The following is an 18,352-nucleotide window of genomic DNA, read 5'->3' as shown; positions in this document are numbered from 1 at the left end:
CTCCTCTGCCCTCCAGTTTGACACTGCACAGCACTGTAACACGGCCATTAAGTTGTGCTTGTCACATCTGAGGTTAGGAGTTGGTCAGAACAGGTGTGGGAGGCTGAAGAAGAGACTTGGGAGGCGTAGATAAAATTTGGTGGCTAGAGCCAGGACTTCCTCATGTAAGATGTGAGGAGTAATATGAACTGTAGAGGATGATGGGCTCAAAGACGAGGACAGTAAAGTAACTGTCTTTATTGAAAAGCAGGTTGGAATGGAAACCGGATATAAAATGCTGAAGAGATGGGCAGAATCGGATTGGGACCGAAGATGCTGGAGTGAGAGCTGTATCGGGTTGAGACCAATATTAATAAATTGAAGAACTTGATAGGTTTCAGACCGATGTTGATGAGTTGAAGAACTTGATCGGAGTGAGTCAGATGTTGATGAATTAAAGAACTTGATCAGTTTGGGACCGATGATAATGAATTGCAGTACTGGATCTGTTTGGGACAGATGATGTTGAATTGCAGTACTGGATTGGTTTGGGACTGATAATGATGAATTGCACTTCTGGATCGGTTTGGGACCGATGATGAAGAATTGAAGTACTGGGTCGGTTTGGGTCGGATGATGGAAGTGTCAGATGGGACCGATGGTTGGAGGTATCGGTTGGTACTGATAGAGGTTAATATTAACAAGTCTCTGTGGTAAAACCAGACTGGATTGTTAGATGCAATAGGAGACTCGATAACCAGACTTGGAACTGGAAGATAATGGACTCGGACCGTTGAGATACAGAGTACCTGGGAGCTCAGCACAGAGCTGTAACTTCTGCAGAAGTGATGTTGTACTGGCAACAGAGGCCGGTCAGGAAATGGAATTCATAGGGGAGGATCCCCAGGGATTGGATGCTGCAATCAGCTGGTCTGGAAGCAGCGCTCTCAGTGGAGGAAGAGCGTCAGATGACAGAGTCCAACATGGCTGCACCCATACTGTGGTTTAGGAGGGAACTCTGGTGTGCAGCTTGTATGCCATCATGCTGGGATGACACGCTGTGAGCAAGGGGCTGCGGAGAGCCATTTCCATCCTCAGTGACAAGACACTGTTCAGACGGGACAGGAGCAGCACAGACAGACCTCAGCACCAGCCAGGAGCGATGTGCAGCGTGAGCCACCTTCTGCGCTATCCAAGAGTGATGCACAGTGCGAGCGGACCTCAGCGCTAACCTGGACAGACACCGTAAAGGTAAGAAAGTGTTTTTTAAAGGCGGGAGGATGACAGAGTTACGTCAGTGCAGCACATAATTTGGACTCTTCACAGTTCCAGATGGCATTGGAATTTTGCTGGGCAGAATGCTCAAGAGATAAAGCATGGAGAGAACACTGGCTATAAACTAGGGATGTGCAGGCTCGGATAGGTTCGAGTTTGCACGCTGAGTTCGGATTTTTCCCTCCAAAAAGCGGGACTCAGAAAGAGGCAAAACATCATCTTGCATGGACAAACATCATCATTTGTCCAGGAATGATGATGTTTGTCCATGCAAGATGACGTTTTGCCTCTTTCTGAGTCCCGTTTTTTGGAGGGAAAAATCCGAACTCGGCGTGCAAACTCGAACCTATCCGAGCCTGCACATCCCTATTATAAACATAACAGAGAACAGTATTGTGACAATGGGCCTGATTCATGTTTCTACGCAAATGCCAATGTTTACACCAATTGAGCAATTATTAACCATTGCGCATGCGTATAAACCACACTGCGCATGTGCAGTGATTGTATTGGGATTATGGGCCTGATTCAGAGACGGACGCTCTGAAAAAGCGCTCGCTCTGAATCAGGGCATTTTTTTTTTGTGCAGTCTCCTGGCCGATCGCATAGTTGTGGGTGACCACTCACAGCTATTGCGAGTGGCCAGGATGATGGTCGCGTTGGTCAAGACGGGGCTTGCGACGAGACCCTTGTGGTAGGGTCTCGTGGCCGCAAGCCCCAGACAGCTTCTGGCTCTAATACAGCCGGAAGCTCTCCCACTGACATCACTGGTGATGTCAGTGTGGCCGCCCACAAACGGCAGGCGTTCGCTTGGGAACGCCTCCATTTGTGAAGCCACCCCCCCACCACGCCTACAAAACGGGGCGAGCTGTCGATCAACATCGTCAACCGCTCCCTTTGTAGTGAGCCACGGAGCGAGAGAATTTCTCTCTCGCTCCGGGGCTTGTGCACGTGCAGTGCGGCCGCTGCGTGTGCGCAGAGCACACCATCGACCGGCTCGCGAGTGCTCAAGCGCTTGTGAGCGGGTCTGAATCAGGCCCTATGTTCACAGATAGGATTAATTTGCAAAGTGAGTGACAGGTAGTCAGCGTTTGGGGGAGGTAATGGGGTTTGACTAGAGAAATGCAGGCGTGTCAGGATCATTTAAACACTTTTCTGGGCGTGCATAGTGGGCTTTTCTATGCATTGCACGGCAGGGGGAGACATTAGCATATTCTTACAATTGCGATCCGTGAGAGATAACACCGTGATTGCATTTGTATACGAACATGAATCAGGCCCAAAGTTCTTAATAAATGTGAAAGCTGCATTTTCCATATAAAATGTAATTGAATGCAAACACCCTCACATCAGTGGTTTACAGGTTTATAAGTCCAGTGGGAATCAGCTTTCCTGTTGTAGTCAAAATGGGAATAACAAATAACAATATTTAAATAGTAGATGGCTGCAACATTTGATGCAATGGGCCTGATTCAGGTCAGGACAGTACTGCACAGCCTCAAGGTAACGGATGTGCAATATTGTCCAGCAAATATTAAAATACTACAGGAGACATCTGTAGGAATAAGACAGCAATCGCGATCTGAGTGTAGCATCCATAAATGTTGCTTCGGATCAAAATCAGCGCCAATCTGAAGGAGCTTTGCCTTGCTCAGGCTGCCAGCTTCTGGTCTCAGCATTCCTGGAAAACAGGGATGACACGTTACCCATTTCTGGATGTGCAGACCAGGCACACCCCCTGCTCCTCCCCCCAACAAACACCACAGCATGTCAATCATGCTGCGCCTTGAGCGAGATTGCAGGATCCGTTCTGCAAATGCACATAACAGGTCCTGCGTATGCACAGTTTTCCATTATTGGAAAACTGCAAGAATACTCGCTACACCGTCTGGACCTCAATCAGGCCCAATGTAGCTGCAATGCTAATGAATTAATAATCATCAAGTGGAGGAGTCAATGCACAAATAGTCAATCAGGAGCACCATGATAATGCTGCTGGTGTTATAATCATCATCACAGGGTTGCCGACACTGAGCTCCCTCCTTCCGGGAGGGAGCTGTCCGGCAACCACACGGGGGAGTATAGCAGGCAAAAAAGGGGCGTGTTGCAGGGAAAGGAGGCGTGGTTCAGAGGATGCCACGTCTTTTGGGGGCGGGGCATGGGGCGTGACAGTACGATTGCGTCATCGTGGCCCCGCCGCCTCTTCACAATGCCGAGATTAATGGCATTGTGATGCAGGGGGCGGGGCTACGATGATGCGATTCAGCGCAAATCGCGTCATCGGCCCCCCGCTGCCGGGGTTAATGCAGGTGAGTCGCTGGGGCCAGGAGACCTGCCTGCCTTTCCGGGGGGCCGGGAGCGGCACCCGATTTTCGGGAGGCTCCCGGCCGAATCGGGAGGGTAGGTAAGTATGTCATCATCAACACTTATCTATATACTAGGCCACTGGTATCCTCAAAAGATATGACTGCTTAGAAGTATATCTGGAGATGTGTCCAGCTCTAATTAGGTTGCCTGTTCCTAGAGCGTTCTGCACTGACATGTACACACCTTTACTATGCTCAGCTTATACTTACCTAAATCCATTCCTCCTCTACAGGCTCAAGAGCCCACAAGTTCAAGATAAGGTTGAATGAAAATATATGGATGCAGTTTGGTACACATGCATATAATAATGCAACACAAATAGACTCATGTCCAACTCTAAATGAAATCCAATGTGTCAGGCGAAAGCCGTATAGGTTTGAGAATAGATAAGAGTCCTGGGTTTTTGCTGATTGGCTCTCTAGAGAGCCTTTGTTACCAGGTAGATTAGCTGAGTCATTCGTCAGGTGGTTGGTTATCTGACCAATGGAGTGAATTGTGGATGTCTTTGAGAATTATGTATAAAAGAGGTGGTTGTGCATGTGATCAGCCTATTTGTCACTTCTGGAGTCCAGGATAAGTATCGCACCCCTGTGGCATCTTTACTTGTTTTGCCTTCTCTATTCTTGCCTGCTTTGTCATGCCCCATCCTAAGAGGTCCGCCCCCCCACTGCTTGGCTGGCTTTGCGCAGCCGCTCGGGGCTGCCCCTGCCCGCACTCCTGAATGCCTGTCTTCCCCTCCACCCCAGCTTGTTCTTCCCTCTTCCCTTAGCCTGTCTCCTCAGCCCAGCCTTCCAGCCTCCCTGGTCATGGTTGCACCAGTGGGCGCGACCGCTCCTGTGTCCCCTGCTGGTGTCTCTTCGATGGCCTCCGCTGTGGCCGCAGCATCCGTAAGCCCCGCCTCTTCCCTGCCTCCTTATGGTTTCCCTTATTGGCAACCTGCCCTGTTTTCCAGCTCTACTCCCTGGTAATTTTGCCCCCCTCCTACCTCTTTCATTCAACGTCCTGCCACGCCTGTTCTGTTATCAACTGCACCACCTGTTCCTGCACCCCCTGTCTCTGCACCCCCTGTTTCCCAGCCCCCCTCCTTTTTCTGTGTGTCTTTTTTGCGTCTTTTGTGATGAAAATGCATCTAAGTCACAATGCAAGAATGCACCAGGAGACGGTGCTGATTAATTTGATATGTGACACTTGTATATCTGTGTGCAACTGAGTCTCTGAATCAGCATGCAAAGTGCTACGATGCAACAGCAGCTTTTTTCCTAGCCATGTTCCCTTTACAGACTCAGTCGCACACAGATATACATCAGTCCTTGCTCCAGATTCTTCTGAATAAGTAAAATATTTTTTGCAAATGCCTTCCCTCCTCCCTCTTCCTTTCTGCTTTTTCTCTTCCCCGAAGGTACCATTATTATATAGCTGCAACATGAGGATGACCAGAATATTTGCATTGTACATAATGGGGCTGATATACAGTTGAGCGCAAGTCCATGTGTGGAGTACATCTTGTGTGTTTTCACTTTGCATGTATTGGAAACCAAGTGTACGCAACTATGGGCAATGCAACCAATATGAATCCCCACTGGCAACTGAAGGAGCATAACTGGGCGTTCTCACATAGGCAAAACTCAGAGAGGGTGCGTTGACGGAATGGCGAGCTATGCAGTTTTTCAAATTGGTCTTTTGCACCAAGGATAGGTTTGGTACAAGTGTGCGCTGATAATATTGATGGCTATGAACCCAAGAGCATGGATAGGAACAGGCGGACAGCCCAGCCGCAGAGATGAGCACTATTTGGCATACAGGCAAATATTTGCATTTAGTTCCATAAAAGCTATGCAGGTGCAATTATGGTTGAGTGGCATTTAATTACACCAGCTCCAATATGGATCCATGAGGTTATTATCTTACAGAGTGCATATATGTTCTCAAGCAAACAATTACTTTTATTGTCTACGTTCTTGGGGACGGATGACAGCGAAATGCTTTTTGGTTGCTATGGATCACTGTACACTCTTTATTATGTATATGATTTCTGTAAAGCACCTGGAGTCCTTTTGGAAAGAAAACAATATATAAATAAAATTATTATTATCATTATTATTACACTTGCATATTGCCAATAGTGGTTAAAGAGAGTGGACTGCAATCTGAGGGGCTAATTCAGCAGTGTACGGAAGTCCTTGAATGCTTCTGTCTGATTGACAGGCAGAGGCATTTAAGGGGCGGTGTGGGGGCGAGGTCGGACGCTGTTCCCGGAAACGGGGGCAGATCAACGCAGTATCCTAGGCACGCAGGCCGGCCAGCCTGAGTAAGCTGAGGCTTACTCAGCTGTCTGGCTGCCCGGCGCCGTCCACCATTGCGACCTTCGACCACCGATGGTTGCGATGGTGATCCCTGCACTGGTCGCAGTGCTGGGATCGCATATGCAGAAGGGGGTGTCATACACCTCCTGCTGCATTTGCATTATTGCAAGGACGCAATTGCAAAGCTGCCTGTGTACATACATCATATATCTATAGCCTGTGTGCAGCTTTGCAATTGCGTTTCTTGCTGAATCAGGGCCTGAGTCCTTAATGTAATGGGAGTACTTCTGGGTGGCATGGAGCTGTAAATGGGCACAGCAGAGGTATAGCACTTTTGTCAGATTGTTCCTGGACCATTGCTAGGTGTGCATTATTTACATGACTAAGTTGTTAGTAAATAGCCCCGAATGTATACTGTATGTACTGGTGTAGCTGTGCAGTAAGAAATACATTTAATACAACATAAAAATAGGACTTCAACTGTTGTAGCTGACAATTTGCGGCCATCTGTTTTCCTTAGATTTGTTCTAGATCCAAATTTTTTCTAAAGCTTCAATGGAACAGAGCTTTTCCTCAATTGCTTCAATGTATTCTCTGTATCTATACTTTTTTTTCTTGCATTTCCAGCCAATGTTTTCTGAATTCTGGAAACATATTGCAGGGATTTTTTCCCTTCATCAGTGCATAATCTTTCCTACAAATTCTAATTCACGAAAATAAGAAACCAATTTCATGTTTTTCCCCATCATTTTGTGAATACTTTCAGCCATCTGCATAACAATTTGTATTTCCTTCCAGCCTTCCCTACAGCCCCCCTTGGTTTGATATATACAGCGACAGGAAAAACACAGCATCCAAGACATTTACAGCTGTAATGTTTCTGCCTTTCCTCTATCAAATCTATTTTCTTTTTTACTAATACAAATCTGTTTTACTGACAACAATTTTGCTACAAGAATGAAAAAAAAATACCCTTTTGCTTCTGCATAGTGTATGAGGGTGAGGGACGGAAGTAATGCAATCATAGGAAAATGTATATTTTTACTGGATATCAATATGCTTTAAATAAATGCTTGTGTGTTGAGCCATTCTTGGCTAATTCTGTCCAATCTGCTACCGGTGCCGGACATGAAACTGAATGCATATGAGGCTGGTGGTTATTTAATTTGTAGCATGGCTTGCTGATAACAGAAACGCTTTGTACAGATTGAAGGGTTAGAGCTCTCCATTGCACATTGCATTTCCATAATAATCAAGGTATTTGAACCATCAATTAAGAGAAGCTGCTTGGTGTCTGTCTGAATTTCTCCTGGACAGGCTCCTTCTGAGTAAATAATCATGTAGACTCTTCTGCTGTAATACCATTTTAGCGAGGCCCCGAAATTAATACAGTCTAGACAAGAGCAAACTGATTAACCCAAAATTTAAATTTATTAAAACTTTGTAATATAGCAAACTAAAGCAATAAAACAACTTGCAAGAAAGGCCTTATATGGAAGTGAATAAAAATAATGCCCCCCACTACCCACACACACACCCACCCACCCACCCATAAAGTCAGACAATCACAAAAACATTTCAGAAAAGTTGACAATAGCAATACATTAGACTGTGACACCTTCACATGAACAGAACACTATATAAAAAACCACGCACCCAGTTCCACCTTCATTGCTTCTATTTTATCAGAAAAGAAATGTCCATCTAGCATTCAAAATATACTTAATAATATATTGTACTTGTAACAGAAAATCCTGTTTCTTGTAAATGCTTTTCTCGCTGAAATTATTTGTGGGGGCAATTCAATTCAGCTCGATGCTGAATAGCCCCGGAAACGAGTTCCCGGAGCTATTCAGTTCAGCGCGCTGCTAAGTCTGACTACAGCCATTTAAGGGAGATATTTAGTTTAGCACCCGCGATAAAGTTCCGCCTGCTGGACTTTTCACCTACGTCGCATCTTTTGGCCGCGGAAACTTATCGTGCTCGCCCCTGCTATTCGCCATATTCAATTCCAAAAGATGCAAAAACGGCGATACGCGAAGTTAGAATAGGTGGAAAGTGGTGTCAGATTCGGGGAAATCAGCCTGAACCCACCAAAAAGATGCAGAAACATTGGGGATCAATGTACGAGGGTTGTTTAAAAAGTAATGCCTAAATGCTCATAACTCTGAAATAATACGCAACATTTATTTGAAACTTTGTCAGTTTGTACTTTAATATGTCTGCTAACTATATATGTAGTTTTGTTTAGGTAGTCCAAGAAATACGATGGAATCCAAGATGAAACAAAGAGCCGTCATTGAATTTCTGGAAAAAGAAGGCTGCAGAGCTACAGAAATACACAGAAGACTGAAAAAGTGTATGGTGAGCGTACAATTGACTATAGCAATGTCAGAAGGTGGATGAAGCGTTTTCAATTGGGAGAATCGTCCGTGTGCGACAAACCTCGTGGTGGCAGACCATCAACTGCAGTGACAGCAGAGAACCGACACAAAGTTGATGCCATGGTTCAGAAAGACCATTGTGTGACCATCAGAGATATCAGTGATGAACTTGAATGTAGCCATGGCTCTGTAGAATCACTAATCAATGATTTGGGATATTGTAAAGTGTGTGCTAAATGGGTTCCAAAGCAATTAACCAGGGATCATAAGGCCCAGAGGGTGGAAGTGTGCAATGACCTTTTGACCAACTTTGAAGCCAACCCTGAGATGTTTTTGGAAAATGTAATTACAGGAGATGAAACCTGGGTATTCCTTTATGACCCAGAAACAAAGGCCCAATCAAAACAATGGAAACACCCAAGTTCACCTAGGCCAAAAAAGTTGAAATCACAGCGATCCGTAAACAAAGTCATGGCCATATTCTTCTGGGATTGCCGAGGTGTTATTCTCATCGATTACTTGGAACAAAACCAATCAATCAACACCGATTGATACATTATTACACTTAAGAAGCTGAAAGAAGCCACCCGCAAAAAAAGGTCAACAATTCAACTGTCAAATGTCATCTTACACCACGACAATGTCAGACCTCACACTTCGATGGCAACATCTGCGGCCATTGCCAAAATGGGGTGGGCAATAATGCCACATCCACCATACAGTTCTGATTTTGCCCCTTCTGACATTCATCTGTTTGGCCCTCTCAAATACTGTCTCTGGGGTCAACATTTTGAAGACATAAAGGTTGTTAAAAACGCCATACGTTCCTGGGTCAAACACCAATCATTGGAATTTTTCCAAAGTGGATTCACAGCTTGGGTTGAGAGGTGGAGAAAATGTTTGCGGGCAGATGGTGAATTTTTTGAGTAGAGTCATTCTGTTACTAAGACTTCAAAGTATTTTACTGCAAATTTTCAAATCTGTATCTATAATAAAATTTGAGTTGTGAGCATTTAGGCATTACTGTTTGAACAACCCTCGTAGTAGGGCTCGATTAGTCCTAATAAAACTGGTTGGGGTACTTAAGTTAGCACAATAGCCTCTAATTAGCATCTTTGCACAATTGGTGAAGAATGGCATAAAGCAGTATTTTTTGGAGAAAATAAGTATTCCAGCCAAATTTGGGGTACCTGAAAATGGGTGCAAGCGTCTTTTAATGTCTCTAAAGTGAAGTTTTAAAAAAAGTGAAATTCCACCGTCATAAAAGCACCTGCAATCCCAAAAACACTTGACTCCTTCTTAGAGCACCCCCAGAACCTTATTTTTCTAGTTTTGGAATTTGTCCCCCCCACTTTGTACTTTTCGTCCCCAAAATGAAAGTACTTTTTTGGGGTGTTCTTATTTTTTTGTCTGGAATTTTTGGACTCAGTTGTCCTTTGGGGGCTGTCCTAAAGGTTCTGAGTGGTTTCCCCACCTTTGCACCCCAAAATAAAAATTTTACATTTCTTTTCTCCTGCTATTCAGAGGCGAATCTTTGTCGCCTATGACATTGCATTGACTTTCCGCATACGCGAAGAGCGGGTGCAATTGAAAATGAAGATAAGTTTCCGACAGGCTAAAAGACGCAGTCAGCGATACTCTCGGCTTTTCGCTTCTAATTGAATATGGCCCTAAGTCGGAAAATGGTTACTGCGCATTGAACTGGGTGTTTAGTCACGGTAAGCGGTATTCTCCAACTAAAGTGCCGACCGCGGTGCTGTTAGTGCTACACTAAGAAGGGAAACGGAATCAGGCCCAGCACTTAAGTCGGATTTCTGCTTGTACCTCAGGAGTGTGTGAGCAGAATTCCTGTAGTCGGACTTAACAGCGCAATGAATTGAATAGCTCTGAGAACTTTGTGATGATTTGAATCGCCCCCAGTGTGAGGTATTAAGAGCAGTGGCGGCTCCAGAGGCGGGGCTACAGCGCAGTCCAAAATTCAAATAGGGGAACCACACCAACTGCCTTTTCAAATGCTGCCAAAGATCACCGGCCGGGACTCACTGGCAGTTGGTGTGGCTCCCCTATTTGAATTTTGGACTGTGCTGCAGCCCCAGGGAGATGTGTCACAGCATCTAAAAAGAAAAAGTGGAAAAGTTTCCTATAGCAACAGTGCCGGATTTCCCGCTTGGCATCCTAGGCGCTCGCCTAGGGCCCGTCGGGACCCAAGGGGCCCGTGGACTGGCCCCTTTGCCCGAAAAAATTACTTGATTACAGCGCTCCCAGAGGAGCACTGCGTGAGTACCACATGACGTCATGACATCATGTGGTCCCGTCTCCACTCCCAGAGAGCCTCTGGGCAGACTGTATCACTGTGATACAGCTGCCTGTGCAGGTGCGCCGCAGCGCTCAGGAGGGTTCCCGGTGCCGACGTCGCTGCGAGACCTGTCCCCCGCCGCCAGTCTTCTGCTGCCGCTGTTGGAGCCACCAGGACCAGGTAAGTCTAAGTAAGTCTAAGTGGGGGGTTGTGATGGAGGGGGCTATGAGGAGAGGCTGTGATGGAGGGGGCTATGAGAAGGGGCTGTGATGGAGGGGGCTATGAGGTGAGGCTGTGATGGAGGGGGCTATGAGGAGAGGCTGTGATGGAGGGGGCTATGAGGAGGGGCTATGATGGAGGGGGCTATGAGGAGAGGCTGTGATGGAGGGGCTGTCATGGAGGGGGCTATGAGGAGAGGCTGTGATGGAGGGGGCAATGAGGAGAGGCTGTGATGGAAAGTGCTATGGGGAGGGGCTGTGGTGGAGGGGCTGTGATGGAGGGTGCTATGGGGAGGGGCTGTGGTGGAGGGGGCTATGGGGAGGGGCTAAGATGGAGGGGGCTATGGGGAGTGGCTGTGGTGGAGGGGGCTATGGGGAGGGCTGTGATGGAGGGGCTGTGAAGAGTGGATATGAGGAGCTGTGATGGAGGGCTGTGATGGAGGGGGCTATGAGGAGGGGCTGTGATGGAGGGGGCTGTGATGTGGGGGCTGTGATGAGGGGGACTGAGATGTGATGGAGGGCTGTGATGGAGGGTCTGTGATGAGAGGGTAATGGGGTCTGTGATAAGGGGAGTGAGGGGGGCTGTGATGACTGGGGCAGTGGTGAGGGGTGCTGTGAGGGTTATGACTAGGGGGCTGCAGGGGACCTGTGACATCACATCCATGTGACCGGCGCTGAAAGGGGAGGGGCAAGTATGAGAACGGGGGTCCAAAATGTTCCCTAGTGGGCTCGCTTTGCTCGCAACTCTTCGGGCACGGTGGCTTGCTACGCTCGCCACAAATATTTATTCCCCCTCTATGCCCTAGTGGATGGTAACACAGGAGCGGTCCAGCCTCCTGCAGCGGTCACGTGGTTGATACGTCACAGAGGTCCTTTAGCCACATAGGATCTAGTATCAACCGAGTTGGGAGGGGCTGTGATGAGGGGTGCTGGGCTGTGAGGGGCTCCATGGGGGGGAATGAGTGAGCTAGGATGAAGGTCCGCTGTGAAGAGGGGATATGAGGAGCTGTGATGGAGGTGACTGTAATGAGGGGGATTGAGAGGGACTGTGATGGAGAGGATATGAGGGTAGTTTGAGGGAGTGGGGCCCCAAACTGGTATCCTGCCTAAGGCCCCATGAGGTCTAAATCCGGCTCTGTATAGCAACCAATCAACTTGAAGTTATCGTTTATCTGACACCTGCTATAAAATGACAGTAAGAAGTTTATTAGTCACTATGGGCAACTTCTCCACTTTGTGTGTGGTTATTTTAATAACTGAAGTGGTAAACAATGAAATATTATACCTTGACCCAAGTGTTAGAGTACATTGGGCAATTTAGTATTCCACCTTGTTGGTGGCAATGTAGCAGAAGATTAACTGATATCCTCAATCAATAATCACAAAGCACATACATGTCAAGTGCTAATACTGAAAATGAAGTTGGGTACAACTAAATATAATTACAGTTCCAGAAAACCATGAAGAAAGTGTTAGATCCCCAATACGCATATCAAACAAATGTATGCTGGGGGTAATATACCAATACAGACAGTGGGCAACATGGAATTGCGTGCAGCTGAGAGATTTCTGCGATGCATCTTCAACATTTAAAAAGATTATTTTTTTAAAGGTAAAATCACATTATTTTTAAAAGCAGTTTTAAAAAATCTTGATTACACATCACTGAAATCTCACCACTGCCCGCACTTTGCAGGCTGTTACATGTGAGCCAGTAACTGCAAATGACAATGCAATAAGCACAGTGCCATGCCTACCAGACCATCATCTATTCCTTTCATAGGACAGTGACAAGTGACACTTCCAATACAAGTAACATAAGTCTGGTATAATACAAGAGACCTGCTCCCATAGCAATGTGAAACCGTCTGGCTAAGTATATAGCGTAAGTACAAATGGTCAGTCATGGTCGTCAGGGAACAAACATAGGAATGTCATCCCATGTACTGTCAGAGCATGCATTCAATGATGCTGGTGGCATTGTAACTGAGAAAATAAGTCAGTCATCTCCTTGAAATGTAGAATAATGAAATTTACATTTGCTCCATCTACTCAAGTCCCACAATTACCATAACTATTCAGTGTCCATACTGTGTAGTCTACAGTTGCCTTAGTGTAAATTGTGTGTCACTTGCTATTTGTCTTTTAATGGTTTATTATATGTATTTTAATGGTGTATAGAGGTTCTGTACATTTTCTGTTACAGCCACAGCCAGCATTTCATCCATAAGCATAAGTGGCTTATTTATTAATTATTGAGTTCTACACCCAATAATTACATTTCTTCATTTCTTATTGCAGCAATAACAAATTGAGGATCGCCTAAAACTATTAAAAACCACACTCAGGGACACGGACAGTGGCTCCGATAGGGGCAAGTCCTTGCCATTTTAGAAGTGCAGTTCTGCGCATGTTCGGAGCGCTGAGCATGCATGTGCAAGTGGAGAGTGCTGGGGAGGAATCCTGTGGATCCCCCTCCCAATACCTTTTGCTGAGTGTAGCCTATAAGTTACAACGTCTAACGCCATTTGAAGATGGCTTTAGTTAACAGGGCCAAGCTTATGAAATTTGTCAATATTGTGGCCCTCTAAGGGGTCTGCTTTTACAATAAAAATGAGGGATCACAGCAGAGATTGGAGATATCCTATGTAGATGCATACAGAGGATCCTTAAAGTTTGCGGGTGACCCCCAAAAATTGATGTTTTCAGGAGATATCCTGCATATATTCCTTAGGCCTCTCAGTCCTTCCTTCACACCAAGTTCCCTCCTGTGCCTTATCTCCTACTTGTCTACTTTCCCAGGACGGACTCCTAGAAGAACAGGTTTCAAATTCACATATCATCCACTTCCTAGGGAAATGTCTCCGACCACAGTACATGTTGCTGCCATTCATGGCCTTGTCATGGTTATACATTTGAACACCCCTGGCATGACCACTTGCATCTCTCCTCCCATAAGGGATATTAAAATACATAAGTACTGTATGACTTATCCTCAAGTCCAAGCAGTTATGCAAGGTCATCTGTGCCACTAATGCTTAAGAAATTGTTTTTACTATTTGTTGGATGCAGCTGCATAAATATCAGGTATACAGTACTACATAGGCAATCTATAGACCAGAACAAAAGTCTCACTGTCCCAGATACAGTGACTCATTCCTACCAGTCTGTAGTACTGTACTGCCAGTGCCAGGAATCCAGCGGCTCCCAATCTAGCAGGATCTGCCTGTAGGCTAATGCAGCACAATCCTCATCCACAGCTAGCCAGAAGTGAGGAAGTGACAGTGATTGATTGCATTTTTGTCCAACTTATAGTCATCACTCATCATCTGCAGCCTCAGAATACGTCACACAGCACCAGAAACGTATTGGTCACCGAAGTTTCCATAAGCGGAAATAAATAAAGCATATTTAAGATGATCAATAGGACAAGAACAACTGTCCAACAGTATGATTGCTTCTATTGAAAGTGGAAAGATAAAATATAAACATGTAATGGATGAATGTTGATCATGAAGGCAACCATAAGACCTAATTTGCTAGGTCTAGCAGAAATGTACCCTCTTGTTACATCTATTTACAGTTACAGATCTGTCCATTCTATGGAATCTTTTTATAGTAACTCATCTGTCCTATGTGTCCACGTTGCAAGTCAAATTGCACAAATGTGTATTTTGCTAAATAAAGTGGTGCCCAAAGTAAGGTCTTTCTTAGGAGGTATGTATATCTTTTCTTAAGTGATATGTAGTTAAGCAAGTCAAAGAGCAATGACACATTTTTCTTAAAGCGGATATTTTCTTTGTGAACAAAGACTTATGGGCATATTTACCAATATTCGGCAATTGGTGCCATTATTTATAATTTTTTATCGATGCATATTGCGTCAATAAAAGAAATTACGTTTTGCCAATATCACATTCAGGTTCAGTTATACTTACCTACTCTCCCGGAAGTTGTGGGAGGCTCATAAATTTTCAGGTAGCCCCCCGCACCACTGGAAGAGTGTCCGGATCTCCCGCAACCCACCCACTTCCTGGTGAAGTGGGTAGGAAGGGGCATGTAATTGTCAGGAATCGCGGTTCTGTATTGAGGGGGCGAGGCTAAATTACTCAAAAACCTTGGTTCTCTGCAGTTTACCATGACAGGGTCGGTGCCTAATGACATAGGAGCCCAGCCCCGTCCCCTGAAGTGGCCAGCTGTGTCTTCTCTCCGGGCTTTTTATATCTTCGGGCTTTTATATCTTCCAGAGAGGAGATATAAAAAGTTGGCAAGTATGGGTACAATGGGTCTGTGGCGATCACTTTACTTTCGTTTACTGACCCAACTACAGTACTGCACATGTGAGGTCATCAGATTGTGCATGTCGAGATTGCTGGGATCACTTCGGATCCCTTTCCCGAAAAACATATAGGGCCTGATTCAGACCCACTCGCAAGCGGCTGTCCGCTCGCAAGTGGGTCGATGTTGTGCTCTGCGCATGCACACGATGGCGGGAGCTCCGTCGTGCGCATGCGCCAGACGCGACGAGCGAAGGACTTTCCTTCGCTCGTTGTGTCTGATCAAAGGGGGCATGCTGTCGATGTTGATTGACAGCATGCCCCCTTTGGTGGGCGTGCCGGGGGCGTGCCTCCCTGACGGGGGCGTTCCCACGGGAACGCCTCCCGTCAGAAGCCGGCCCACTGACATCACTAGTGATGTCAGTGGGAGTGATTTTGGCTCTGATAGAGCCAAAATCACTCCGGGGCTTGCGGTTGAAAACCTCAACCGCAGGCTCCGGCTCGCAGTTTCGATGGTCGCGATGGTCACGACCATCGCGGCCATCAAACTGCACGCTCGTATAGGCTGTGGGTGGTGACCCACAGCTATACGAGCATCCAGGAGGACGCTCCATTTTTATGGAGGGCGGCCCTCATTCAGAGCGTGCACTCTGCTCAGAGCGTACGGCTCTGAATGAGGGCCATAGCCCATAGGCTACAATGGATATTGCCACCTATAGATGGCTTTAGCTATCGGGGCCAAGTTCTGGAAGCTTGAGAAATTTTATAATTTAGCAGCCCCCATAAAAACCTATCGGCCTGCTTTTGCAAACAAAAATGGAGGGACCCTTCTAAAAACCTGGAGACACTGAAATTTTGCGAAAATGGCTGTATTCTGTAGATCTCCATCAAAATTAATTTGATAAAATTTACAACTTAAGATGTCCAGATTAAACGATATATCTGCAGATGATGGTTGTTCACACACACTGAACAACCATCATCTGTCATCTGGCCGTGGGTCCCGCTATTCGGCATCGACTGTGCAGCACAGCCACGCGATATGTCTCTGAACGATGCCGTTCACAGACATATCGCTGGTACACACTGGCCGATGCACACAAGATATATTGGCCGATCAATTGATCGGCCAATATGTCTGCCAATGTGTACCCAGCATTAGGGCCAAATTCAATTAGGAGTGTTAGCTTGTTTACGTAGATTAACGTGGTTAAATGTGGTTTAACGCGGTTTTTCGCAATTCAAATGGACATCCGTGTTAAGTCGCATTCCATGTGAATTAAAGTGTCTTTTTGTTAGCAGCCCCCGAGCAGGTGAAGAGTAGGGAACATCCGTATTTTACAAGTACAAATATTGGAACTTGGTTCAAAACCCCTGGGACACCCCCTTAATAATGAATTAGGCACTTTGATGTTTTTAGTTAGTATAATTTAGCCAATTTTTGGGTTAATATTCTGCAAAATAATGAGTAAAAAAAATCGGGACAGGTATATGATGGTGTTGTATTAGTGAGAAAATTGTTTTTAGCTTACAGGTGGGAATAACAGGTGTTGTTTTTAACACATTTTTAAAAGTGGCTTGAATGACACAAACATCAACTTACAGGCTTTTTTATACCCCAAATTCTTCAAGAGTATTTAGGCCCTCATTCAGAGCCGTTCGTTAACAGCAGTACGCTCGTTGCATTCCGATGTTGAGAAACCGTGCATGCGTCGGTGTAACACTGCGCATGTGCGTGCGGCATATTGCGAGTTTTTTTTGTCTCGTTCGTCAAATTGCGTACATTAAGTGACATGTCAAATGTGGTTGACAGAACAGGGCGTTTTTGGGCGTTGACGGGGGTGGAGATGGAAAAACGCAGGCGTGGCGAGGCGTTTTTTGGTAGTACATACATTATCTGATTCGAACGTCGAATGTGTTCGTACCAAGTCATACGTCACTGGATGATCCTCTTTCCGTTCAAACTGCTCGCACAGCTTGGGGTCTGGATTACTCGACCACATTGGCGATGGCCTTCTCCTCCGTCCCGGCCCTCCGCGATGTTTCATCGATTAATTACGGCTTGTCAGAAAATCAATCAGTTTTGAATTGAAAATCAGCTTGTAATGTGTTTTGCAAACAGTTTTCTTGGTTAGCACATTTAGCGGTATGTTTTTTTTGGTTTGTATTTGGTTTTTGTGCTATTGTAACAATAATGTCATCATGTTTGTGTGTATTTTTCCATTTTGCTTTTGTTTGGAGAATTTGCATCCTTATGTAAATTTTAAAGTGTTCCTTAAAGAGCCCTTTTTTTTTTTTTTTCGTTTTAATTTTTTGGGTGGTCGTTTTTGCCTTGTGGGCCAGGATTAACTGTAAACCATTTCTAAAATAATGTCAGAATACAATGTCGAACATTTTTTCAAAATTTATTGGAAACTAAAAACATTTTCTGGCACATTTTTGGCCCAAACATTTTAGGCAGTGTTATTCCAATAAAAATTATAATTTGTGCAAACATAAAAGGTATGGAAACTTAAATCAAAAAATTAAAAACAATTCACAAGAAAGGAGAGGGAAGTTTTGGCCAGAAAGGAATATGGGGCAAGCACAGAAGGAGTGTGGGAAAAGTAGCCAGTGCTGTCAACGTTTTTTCCCCCGTTTGGCTGGGGGAGGGTGGGCGCCAGATCAGGTCCGGGATGTCATCTGGCTGGCCTGTCCAGAGGCAGATGTTGTGGCCTCTGGACTAGGCACAGGGCTAGGCACATTTGGAGGATTGGCTGATGTTGTGCCAGAGGTGGAGGATCCTGATGTTCCGGCAGGAAGGGAGGTCGGCTCCACCATGTGCTGGCGAACGAGCTGCTCCAGGGCATTGGTGATGCAGATGTTGGCCCTGGTATTTTCCGCCAGGGCCTGACCAATGGTCACGTTGGCCGCAGCATTTTGCTCCAGGGCCTCAGCCACCCGTACCAGACTGGCGTCCATCCTCTGCAGAATCTCCGTATGGAAATCTGATTTAAAATTGAGTTCTGTGAGGAGGGACAGTGCCTGCGAGGGGGATTGCCCTGGACTGGCTTCTGCAGGGTCCTCAGCCGGATGTACTGGTTCCTCCCCTGCAGAGCCAGCAGAAATTCTGCGGCCAAGGCTCCCCTCTGGAGCAGACTCATCCGCCTGTGTCTCTGTTTGAAAAATGAGAAAAGAGTCACATTAGAATCTACATATTGGCACAATAACATTTCAGAGTTGGTTACATCACAATATTTACCTGGGACAACAT

The sequence above is a fragment of the Taudactylus pleione genome, unplaced genomic scaffold (assembly GCF_031769625.1).
Source record: "Taudactylus pleione unplaced genomic scaffold, aTauple2 ptg000082l, whole genome shotgun sequence".
Lineage (NCBI taxonomy): Eukaryota > Metazoa > Chordata > Amphibia > Anura > Myobatrachidae > Taudactylus > Taudactylus pleione.
The sequence above is the reverse complement of the archived record's forward strand: the minus strand, read 5'-3'. Positions refer to the sequence as shown.